Source organism: Chamaea fasciata, unplaced genomic scaffold (genome assembly GCF_029207755.1).
Source record: "Chamaea fasciata isolate MVZ Bird 193981 ecotype frontalis unplaced genomic scaffold, bChaFas1.0.hap1 SCAF_5, whole genome shotgun sequence".
NCBI classification, from domain to species: Eukaryota; Metazoa; Chordata; class Aves; order Passeriformes; family Sylviidae; genus Chamaea; species Chamaea fasciata.
In genome coordinates, this window is record NW_027094090.1 from 3,443,147 (window position 1) to 3,454,912 (window position 11,766).

At 43.5% G+C, this 11,766-nt stretch overlaps 1 long non-coding RNA gene across 2 annotated transcripts in view; it reads left to right on the top strand.

Moving 5' to 3' along the window:
- LOC136289171 (uncharacterized) overlaps positions 1-11,357 on the top strand; it is a 117,660-nt gene extending 106,303 nt beyond the window's left edge. For both annotated transcript variants that reach the window (XR_010720730.1, XR_010720731.1), the window contains exons 4-6: positions 3,498-3,588; positions 6,000-6,082; positions 6,979-11,357. This is a non-coding gene — a long non-coding RNA (uncharacterized lncRNA). The remainder of the gene's footprint in view (positions 1-3,497; positions 3,589-5,999; positions 6,083-6,978) is intronic.
- The last annotated feature ends 409 nt before the right edge of the window (positions 11,358-11,766 follow it).

Consider the following 11,766-nt stretch of genomic DNA (forward strand, 5'->3'; position numbering starts at 1 on the left):
AGAGCTCCTTTTCCACCAGAATAGGACGGAGTGAGACTGAAAAGGCTGGGGGGACCCTTGAAGTGCTGAGAAGGTGGCAGAGGTGTGGATGTCTGTAATTTTGGAATCAGAATAAGCTCTGTGGAGAGAGACACTCTAGAGGAACCTTGTTTGTGACACTTTAGACAGGGATTTGGGCATCAGTTGCTCTGAGGTTGTGTGTGCTTGGCAGGGAGCACAGGGAAGCTCAGGGTCAGTGTGGAAAAGCCTGTTGGGTACCAGGAGCCCCACAAATGATGCGGAGACTTGTTCAGCCTTACATTTTGCATCTGTGCTACTCCAGTTTTCCAGAGTGGTGTGAAGCTGAAGGCTGAACAGGCACGGAAAGGGTCTCTGCTGTTTCCAGGTGGTGACCACCAGGGCCTCTGTGCAGCCTTGTTCTGGAAAGGGTTCTAGTATTGGCATGGATTTCGATGAATTTCAGGCTCTTCCAGGGCACTTAGTGATGTTTAGGCTGCTTTTTGATTGCAGAAAAGTCTAGGTGAGAAGCAGGTTCCCTCATGCCAGCTGAGACACCTCTGACTGTGGTACAGCACATGCTGAATAGAAAGTTCTATCACTCCAGAGTCTAGGTACCTAAATCTTGCCAAAATCCAGGCAGAACTGAGATTGCTGATGCCCGCAGACTCCCAGCCTCATGGCAGGGGACCCTGTGAACAGTCATGTCTCCCTGCCTGATGCTGCATCACCCATGAAACAGGACTGGCCTTCCCAGAGCTCCAGCCCCATGTGTGTTGCACCAGCACAAGAAAAAATTTATGGCTTGGTACTGATGGAAACCTAACTTAATTTTGCTGTTAACAAAGCTGTAATTGCAGCCGATCAGTGTTACCATGGTTCAGCTGGTTTCCCTCCTCGGCTGAGGGCGCACTATTTTCCTTCTGTGCTATTTTCCCCTCTGTGCTGGAAGGGTTAGTGAGTGTGAGAGGCAGATCCCACCCATCTGGGGTTGCTCCCACCTTGGCACTGCTGCAGGTGGTGCCTGAAACCTCCATCCCAACACCCATCCAGAGCTTTCCTCCCAGCTCCTGCTTTACTCGTGGACTTCGGAGTGCAGATGTGTTCAAGGGACTGTCAGGTTTTATATTTAAAGACTTTCCCTCTTCTATTTTTTTCCTAAAGCTTTACTCTGTCAAGGCCTGTGCAGCTGGTGTTACGCAGCACATACTTCATTATCCCAGTCATCACTTCAACCATTTAATCCTTTTAACCTTCACAGTGGCTACAGTAGGAATTATGGGGAGTGAGTTTCCTCTTGAGTGAATTTCCTTGGGCACTGTTAAAACCACAAAGAAATCCAGAGTAGTTCCATGAAAAAAAAAAGGGATCTCTTGATGAAACTGTTTGCAAAGGGTTGGGAGGGGTGAGGGAAATGAGAAGTCAGTCCAGCTGCAGGGAAATGTCTGTGGCATCGCCACCATGGGCTGGCAGCTGCCTCATTCCTGCATCCAACATCCCAGACCTGTTCCAGCCACAAGAAAGTTAATTCAGAATAGTCAGCACTGCTGGGCAGGGAAGGGACCTTGCTGCCAGATGCTGTTTGTGTTGTACATTATCTCCATAGGTTTTGCATCTGTCTTTGCTGCAGTTTTATTTCTGCCTTCAAAATTCCCTTTTTCTCATTGTGTCTAGTAAATTAAATTGAATTTGCAAAATAGTGCAAAGTGACATTAGGATGTGCCTGTTAACAGAGGAGCATAAATTAATTACACGCTGTGAACTAACTGAACTCATTTAGTAATTGATTAATTAACTTAATATGTCTGTTACAAACAGGAGAATTTGAATACTGGCAGAATAAAGAGTGAAATCTCTCATTGACTGAATCACTAGGGTTTTTTAAAGTTTATTTTTCCTTAGTTTAGTAATGGCCGCATTTTTAGAATTAGGAAGTTATACCAGTCATTTGCAATTTAGTGTTCACCTCTGTGATTCCATCCTACACCACTTCCAGACTGACATCTGCCTCTTGAATTCAGTGGAAGCTTTGACAAAGCTTTTTCTTAACCAAATATTAACACTAGTTTTTCGTCCTTCCTTTTTTACACTGGTCAAACTTGCAACAGCTTCAGTCATGTTTCCATTTGAGATTCCATTCTGAATGGATGATCATGATTCTGGGGGTTTTGTGGTCTTTCTTAATCACATTTTTAATTGTGCAGTGATGTTATGTTCTCTGTGTGCACATTCTGCATCTTCTCTCTTCCCAGATTTCCATTGCAGTGATGGATTTGATTATTCTCTCTCTCTCTGTAGTCAAGTTCCAGACCTGCACCTGTGTGCATCATTTTGTTTTCCTTCCAGGATGTTTGTGTGGCTTGTACACGTGGATTGATAGCAATCTGCTGCAGCTCAGTTCTGTGTCAACAGAAAGGAGCCTTCCCCCATGCCAACCCTCTGCAAATGCCACAAAAACACCTTTGTATTTAAGCCTCTATTTTAAAACTTCATCTTCCTATGATGCCTACAGTAGAAAGGTTGTTAATCTGCCTTTCTATCAGGTTTTATTGTCTTACTCTTCCTTATACTTTCTCTTTTTTTGGTGTGTGTCTCTTTCTTGCCTCAGGCACTAAACTAGAAACCAAGCTCATTTTATTCTGGTTTATATGAAGCTTCTAGATCAGTTTGTCTTGATCCATGACAGGGACTCTGTCCTGCTGCAGTAATTTCTTTCCTTGGGAACCACTGGGAAGGTAAACACCTACTGCACAAACTGAGTTTCTCAAGTCCCCAAAAAAATCAGAACTTCATCCATCCTTTAATGCTCCAGTTTTGGGAAGCTGACCTTATTTGTAGCTTCAAAAGGTGGAGCCGGTTGTGGGGAGGAGACAAAAAAAGATCACAAGTAATTCAGATCTATGTATGTTATGTTTTCTGATGGACAGGGACGTGTTTTTCTAACGCAACTAAAATTGTTTAATGGATGTTGTAGATCAAAGCAAAAACAAGTCTGTAAAACAAATGTATTTTCAGAATCCAACAGCCCCTTTTCCCATCCCTTGCCTGGCTGTGTTCAATACATGGAGCATTATGTTGTCCTCTAATTAGCTCTCTAATTTCCATGGCGTGTGCCAGCACCAGTGTTTATTATTGAAGCACAATGTCTCCTTTTATCCTCATGATGTGACTGTCCTGTCCCAGAAGTCACATGCACAAACTGAGTAGTAAAAGGGGTTGAGGAGTAAGGATTAGTAAATATTCTAAGCTGTGCATGGTTGTGCAGATGGAATTGATTCCAGCACTGCCAGATGCTCACCAGTTGATCCAGATGATCAGCATGCAGTGAAGATCCCTCTCATCTCCTGGATCTTCCAGTCCCTAGCATGGCTGACTGGCCATTGATCAATCCCTAAAATCTTTATTTTTACCATAACCGTGTGACTTCTCTGCATTTCATGAGGGGAAGATGAAGTGGAAATGCAAACATGCATTTAAATAAACCATTTTATAAATTCCAGGTGCTGATCCCAAGAGGGCATCTTGCATGTGCCAGAGGAGGAACATGTTGTTTGAGGGAAAACCTGCTTATAAATCCGTGCAAATTGAAAGGTAAATAATTTCTGTTTCCAGTACATTGATGGAGTAAGATCTCTGCACTGGTTATTTTTCCTGCTGTGAAGTATGTGGTATATAAATGTATCTGGCATATGTATTTGTCACTGTGCAGCAGCAGAATGTAGGATGTGAATATCTGCAAAAAATACTGATTTCTGCTTCACAGAATCACAGAATGGTTTGGGTTGGAAGGGAGCTTCAAGACTGTCTAGTTCCAACCCTCTGCCATGGGAGGGGGCACCTTCCACTATCCCGGGCTGCTCAGTGCCCCATCTGGCTTCTTTGCTTCTTCAGCATAACAAGGGAAGGTTCTAAAGTGCTTCATTTCGCTCTGAAAATATTCCTGGCTTGGGTTTCAGGGTTTTTCTGCAGTGTCATAAGTGAGGGGAGGAGTACAGAACATTTGTCTTTGACTGAAAGGTCCTCTGCAATGTGTTCCTGAGGCGTGGGAATTAAGCTGAGGTTAGAACTTGAAGTGGCCTGATTGAACTTCCTATCTTTCTTAATTGTTATCTTCTTTCTGCGTGATAACTTTAATTTCGCTTCCTCCTGGGTAATCGTGGAATAGTCTGAGTTTGTGTTATATCAGACAAAAAAAAACCCAAACAAAACAACACAGACTAATAAATGTTTTTGTGCTGTTTATCGTTTTTTAAAGATACATAAGAGCAGTTCCTTCCAGGTCACTTTCCATGCTTTGACAGACAAAGTGCCATGCTGATGTGTGGAGCAGCACAAATTAATCCAGTGCTGGAGATAAGCAGAGGGTGCCTGGTTTTGAGAGCTCACTTTGTTAGGGACAGAAGTGGCTGTGGTCCAGCTCGTGGCACGAGGATACAAACAGCAGGTGAAGCTTTGGAGTGCTTCATGACAGGGGCATTTCTGCTCAGGGGTGGGATTAGAGCTTCTATTGAAACTTATATAACAGCCACGGTGCCAGGGTGGTTGCTAAAAATGACACTCATCACTCTTACGTCCCAAAAGCTGTAAGTCAGAAGAACTATTTCAAGCTGTAGAAATATTTTGGGTTTTTTATTCGTTGTTTTTCTCCCAGACCCCACTGAGATGATTTGAAATGTGTAAGGCAGCGGTGGCAATGAAAAGGACTGTTTTTATAATGTAAGACATGGACAATCAGCAGTGAGTTGTGAGTGGCTGCTTCGTTATCATACCCTCATTAACATACCTCAGCAATCAACAGGGAATTACATTTTTTATTACGGCTGTCCTGTCCAATTTCTAAAATACAGCATCAGCTGCTTTTATCCAGCAAACGGTGATCCATTTGGGGAAAAAAGAAAACCAAAAAAACCACCTCTTTTCCTGCCTCTCCTGCCCCAAAGGTTGGTGTTTTGCAGAAGGAGCAGTCAGCTGCTATGGTGATGGGCACAGGGTGGGAATGTGGACAGAAATAGAGGGAGGCTGAAGCCAAACTGTTCCTGCTTCCTTATGGTTTCAGTAGCCCCCTCTGAATTGACTGGAGACTGATTCCAAGGATTTCGCAGGTTATTTGTGGTTTTCTGCCTCAGATTCTCACAATTAGCACAAAATAATACTCGGGCAAAAAGGAGAGTGAGATTCTCAAATGGATGATGTTTGTACAGGATGTATGTAATTCCCTGCGGAGCAGCTTGTGCCCATTGTGCTGGGATTTGGATGCACAGAAATCTCCCTCCTCCCATCCAAACTGAAGTCAGTTTTTGGTAATGCATAATTCATATCCTGAAGCCTTTGTCACAAAAACATCTTACTGCCTTTCCCCCAGCTTGATAAGCCTGTGTTTGTATTTTTAGGATTTCCTTCCCTGCTAATCCCCCAAAATCATCCTGATGAGGTTTCAAAACAGAGTTCAGAGTAAATCTGAGACAACTTCTATGTCAAGGATGTTGCTCTGTGCAGCAGGTGATTCTCTGGCACCTGCTATTTATGGATTCTGCCTCCTCAAAGAGTTACTTCCCTGTGGCACCACTGCCACAGTCAGTGCACAAGTGGACTGCAGCTCGAGGGATTCTACCAGGAGGTTCGGATGTATCTTTGGATACATCTCACAAGGAGTGCCTACACACACATTTTGTTATGAAACAAAGACAGCAGGGTGTTTGTTTTCTTGGTTTTTTGGGGGTTTTTTTGTGAATTTTTGGTGAGCTCTAGTTCAAAATTACTCTTTCCATAGGGAACATGATGCCTGTATTTAGTGATGGGTTAGTGACACACCTCGATTGCCTGTTCTGATTGTGAGTGCACTCACACAAGTGCATCTTGTGACGAGTCATAACGTGGTTGAAAAGTCTGTGTAAAACCTGGAGGAAAAGAAAGGTGATTCTCAAGTTGTGTTTTAATTCATCTCTGTGCAGAACAACACAGAGGAGACTAATTCAAACAGCTTCTGGTGTTTTCTCTTCCAGATTCTGAGGACAAACCTGTCAGTAATGAATTATTCCAGAAGTACACAAATACGGCTGTACGGGTAGAGTCTGTTTTTTCTCAGGTATGGCACATCCATGTCCCTCCTTTGTATCAGTTCATGTGCATACCTCGTAGTCAACAGGCCTTTCTGCTCAAAGCTTTGAGGAGCTTAGAAAGTACAAAGATAAATGCATGGTGTGCCTGCATAATGGGCAAACTGGATGTTTCACTAGTGGGAAATAATCGCCTTAATTTGAGGGCTCTTTCCCTGTTCCAGAGGAATGTTCCCCAGATCACTTAACAACACTTCTCAGTGCAGCTAAACAAAGCACAGGAAGAAATTTGAAGTACTGTCATCAGCGTAGGAATCTTTTCAGTAATGGTTTGTCATTATTTTCCTCCCAAATGACCCAAATGCTTTCTTTTCCTCACTGTTTATATCAAACCACCACAGACCTTCTGATGATATGAAATTCCAGCTGTGGAGGCTTTGTTTGTTTCTTGCACGTTGCTCATTTTAAGATGACAGAATTGTTCAATGAGAGGAATTCAGACGGAAAAATTTGGGCAAACAGGCCTGTGGGGAAGGTTGAGCCTTGTGTAAAAATCCAGTAAAACTTGAGTAAGAACCTCAGAGTTCAGTCTATTGATTTTCTCGTGAAAGTTCAAGAACTGTGTTTCCTCGCAGGCTGAAACTCATCTCAACTCCTCATGACCAGCTGAGCAAGAGAGATGGGATTTGATGCTATCCAAGGTGTAATTCCACAGTTCATGTCTTTTGCTAGTGCCAGCTTAGTCAGTTTCTGCCCACTCCCAGCCATTCATTTCCAGCCCAGCAGCAATGCAGTGCCACCTCTTCCCTGACCATGTAGAAAAAAATAGATTACTGAAAATAACTCAGTCAAGAAACTCTTCTCTTTTTTTTCTTCTTTTTTTTTTCTTTCTTTTTTCCTTTTTTTTTTTTTTTCTTCCTATTAGGATCATTTGAATGAATTTCATGGCCCACAGGCAGTCGTATTGGTTCTGCTGAAGGTGACAAGAAGTGAAGAAGTGCAGCATCAGAGGCAGCAGTCAGCACTGGTGGGTGTCCCAGTGCTATGTGATCTTGCTCTCAACAAAAATCTGCTCTGGGACCATATCCTGAATGAAGGGCTTTCACTAGCCACAGGATTATTTATTGAACTGCTGCTTTTTATTTATTTTATTAAGGAAGATTAACATCTTCTTGTTAGGGCAGGTTTATTTTTTTTTTTTTTACTTGAGATAAACCATCTCTGTGAGAAGTCAGTCAGCTTTGTAGACAGCCATGAATGTCAATAAAGTCTTGGCAAACACAGTAGGTATTTATTCAGCCTTGCAAATTAAAAACATTTTTCCTGCTTGTTTAGTGAAGGGAACAAAAAAAGACAAATTACAGAGCGGATGAGCTCTCTTGATAGTTGGAATTCATTAAACTGGTGGTGAAAACGCTGGGGGATTGATGGTGCAGAAAAAGAAAAGATAAAGCAGCTTTTCTCCAATAGCTGTGGTTTAAGTTCAAGTTGAAAATGACCAAAAAAAAAAATCCCTTAAAGACATGTGTAACTGACTGCACAGTTTCTACCCAGTTTCTGTCTGGGTAGACAGTTCTTTCTCACCGCGCTTCATATTAATTGGTTTTTCAGTTGACAGATAATTTTTCAGTGGCTCCTCCATCTCCATCATGCCATGGGGTGTCTGCAGCAGCTCATAAATGAGATCCATGGCCAGACATTAAGTGAGATCCATGGCCAGACATTAAGTAGGAAGCTCACACAGTCCCTTCCCGTGGTACAGACAGAGCCTTTCTGCAGACTTGTCACTCTGTCATCTTCCCTCGGCTCCACATCTTACTATTATTAAAAAAAAATTAAAAAAAAATAAAAAAGGGATTTGAAAAGTTACAGTAAGTTGAGCAGTTTGTCAGCTGGGATGTTCTCACAGGCCATTGTCTGCAGATTCCAGGCTGCCTCTGCCTTTCAGATGGATCATAAAGCTGTCGTGAGAGCAGCTCTAACAAAATCCATTTACACGGCTCCTGTTATGGAAAGGAAGCAGTAGGACTTATTTTTTAATGAATTTCCTGTACAGAATCATTAGTCCACCATGGAAGTCTGTCCAAGTTGCACCCAGTGCATGTTGTGTCTGATTATCCCTGATTAATGGGATAAAGTGCCCACAGTTGTCACTTGGAGTCACAGACAGTTCTCATGTCATTCCAAGTGCAGGAAATCTGCGGGAATTCATCACTGGAAGAGAGAGGGTTCCCTAGTAAGTGTTTGAATGCAGTTAAACCACCTGTAAATCACTACAATTATTCAGCAGCAAAACAAAGCCTTTGTAAACTTCATTCTTGCAGTGCTTTAATTGCAGACAAAACTTTACTCATTGAAGTGATCCCATCAATGTCAAATAAAAACATGAATTATGAAGCTTGTAAGATTAGAGCTTAAAGTCACTGACATGTCATTCCCCTAATTCTCTCTGGAGGATTACAGAACACTTAATTTGTAACTGCAGAAGTGTAATCAGATGCTCTTCCATCTGCAGTTGTTACCTAAGTCGTTGAATGCTGGGTTTGTTCTTTCCTGTTTCCCAAGTTCTTACTTGCAGATGTGAAGACATTAACTCCTCTGTTCTTCTTCTTCCTAGTTCAGCAAGGAAATTGCCCTCAGCTCTTCCGATCATTAAATCTGGGAAGGATGGAGCAGTCCAACATTTGAAAATGTTCTAAAACTTCCAGCACCTAATTAGAAGGAGGCATCTTGGAGCAGCACAATAGCTTTCTATCTGCAGTTCATTTGGTTTTCCAATTTAGAAATGACAGTTTACAGCCCTGGTGCGAGCATGTTTTTCATTAGCCCGTTCTAGAAACATGCAGAGTTATTACAAGTTTTGAAAGATGCTTTCTTCAAAAGTGCAAATGATATTAAATGGCAGAATTTGCTCTCTGGATAGCCACATGGAGAAGCTGTGGTGGTAAAGCAGAGCCACGCAGCTGGAGCTCACCTTCAGATCCGTGGATTTCGTGGAGGGAACTGCATGGAAAAGATGCTGCAGCAGGAATTAGCCTTGTCCGGGGGAGGCAGTTGAGAAGTGCCCCTGCTTTCCTTGTTTCACAGATGAATCTCAGGTTTCTTGGGCTTTTCTCATGAAGATTTTCCTGGAGAGGAGTTTGTTATCTGTGCCGCTGACAGATGCCCTCGTGAGAACTGTCCACACTGGCTTGATTTCCCTCTTCAGGAGTTGGATTCCCAGCCTGAGCTGGTTGAATTTGTTGTCCTTGGGGTAAACGAAGAGAGAGCTGCCTGTCAGCAGGTGATGAAACTTGAGGAGCAGGTGTGATTACTTTTTTTACATGGTGAGAACATTTTTTTCCATTCTCCCCTGAAGAGGAGGAGATTGAGAATATTTGCCTGTCCTCAGGACTCAACAGATGGATTCATCTTGGATGGTGGTTTAGGGTCTGGAATGTCAGTTCTAGAGGGACTGGCTGAGGGTTGAGAAGGAGACTCAGGGAAGAATTCATATACCTGAGGGAAGTTCGTGCTGAGGTGGGAATCAGCCTCATCTCCCAGGTTACAAGTGACAGGACAAGGGCAAACAGCCTCAAGTTTCTGCAGCTGAGGTTCAGGTTGGATATTAGGAAAAATTTCTCCGCAGAAGGAGTGGTTAAGCATTGAAACAGGCTGCATGCAGTGGCGTGGTCACCATCCCTCGAAGTGTTCAGAAAACAAGTGGACCTGGCACTTCATGATACAGTTTAGTGAGCATGGTGGTATTATTAAGTCAAAGGTTGGACTCAATAATCTTGGAGGTCTTCTCCAACCTCGGTGGTTCTGTGGTTCTTATCAACCAAAATCAGCTTTCACAGGGCTTCCAGAGGCAGGTGCAGAGCACACCCAGGTGTAATAAACTGCAGGAGGGAAAAAATAAAAGATGCTTCACTCTTCTTGATAACACTGCAGCAAGGCAAAATTCCGGACTTCTGCGTGGCTGAAGGAAAAAGGGTTTGGTTCTGCCTGCACTTTAAAGCAGCTTTATTTCACCCATTAGTGTTTTGTGAGCCTGTGTGGAAGTTGCCCAGGCAGCTGCATGCTCAGGGCAGAGCCTGTGGACACGGGCACAGCTCTGTCCTGCTGCTTCCTGCCTGCTCTGCTCCACACAGGCACTTTCTGGACAGAAAAGCTGCACAATAAATCCAGTGCTGATGTGGCCTGGCGTGGTGACAGCTCTTCCAGTAACTGCAGGAACTGCCTGCTTGCGGAGGCCCAGCCTGCTCCGATGGGTTGTTTTCCTTCAAACTGTTGTTCTGCACCAGATGGGGCGCGGGGTGTCTTTGTGCCTCCCTTTGCCATGCAGACACTTGTGGTGCCTTCTGTGCCGCTGCCCGGGGTGATTAGTTCCTTTCTGAGTGGCTGTGGTGTACCTGAGTGCTCCCCAGGACGTGTCACTGAGAGCAGGGCTGTGCAAACACTCGAGACTTGCTCTGCAGATGGGCTTCGGGTCTGATGTTTGTTCTGCCAGCTGAGATGAGGAGCTGCAGAGTGGTTATTAAAAAACAGAAAAAAAAAAAAAAGAAAAAAAATCTGTTTGAAAGGGAGTAAATTGTCTAGAACACACTTCAGTAGCAGATTTCCAGGAAAGAACCCTCTGTCAGACTTCTTAGAAGCTATGCTGGCTCCAGGTGCTAAGTGCCAGGTCTGAATAGCCCATAATCAACTCAGTCTTTGACGTTAGGTTTGGAGACACACTTTTCCCCTAGTTTGCAAATCCCACCTCAGCCAGAGCTAGCTGACAGGTGGGCAAGTTTCCAGGCTCTCTGCATGACCTTTGGGATGAATGTTCAACCTTCAGGCACTGATGTGCAGCTTCTGTCACACAGCTGGTCTTTGTGCTGCTGCTGTTGAAATGAAGATTTGATAAAATCTTACGTGTTTCACTGTCACAAGAGGGAGTTTTGCAGCAGTGCTGTCCTTGCTGGATGTAGTTGTGCTGTGGGCAGAGCTCAGCAGACAGAATGTGTTAATAGAAGACAGCAGCACAAGCAGGATGCAGGTCCTTCATTCCTTGTTAAAACCTTGTACATGTTGTTCAGGCTTGACTGACAAAATTCCTCTGAGTGACACTGCTGCAAGCAATTCTCTTTCTGTTGGTAGCACTGTAATGGAAAACAGAAGTGAGCATTTGAGTGACTCAAACCAAAATCCAGGATAAGAATAAGAAAAAGGCATCAACTGTTTAACAGGAAAAATAAAAACCCGACGTGGCTAGGTATTCTTCTGTGGCATTTCCAATTTATTGTTACAGGAATATCCTCCCAGCTAGACTCAAGCTCCCTCAGGAAGCTGGTTTCATATGGTGGTTTAGATTTAACTATTCATTGTCTAGCACCATTTGAAATCAGTGTTCTTGGAGGAAGAATGCCTGCCTTCGTCAGGGACACGGACCCTTGGGAGCCTGAGAGGAAAAGAAGAGAAAGTCAAGATCTTCCTTGTGAGGTTCTGCCATTCCACTTAACCTCCACCACCAAACAAAGTCCCTCAGTGGGACTCCGGGGGGTCTGTGGCCCAGGTGACCGCTGGGAGAGCAATGCAAAGAGTGAAATCACTCTTTGAAATTTTGCTGTCATCATATTTATAAAATTTGTAAGTGGTGAGCAACAACTTCTGAACCCAAGAAGGTTCTGAGACAGAAACAAGGCAAAAAAGTAAAATACGGAATTGTAGCTCAGTATTGAAAATTTTA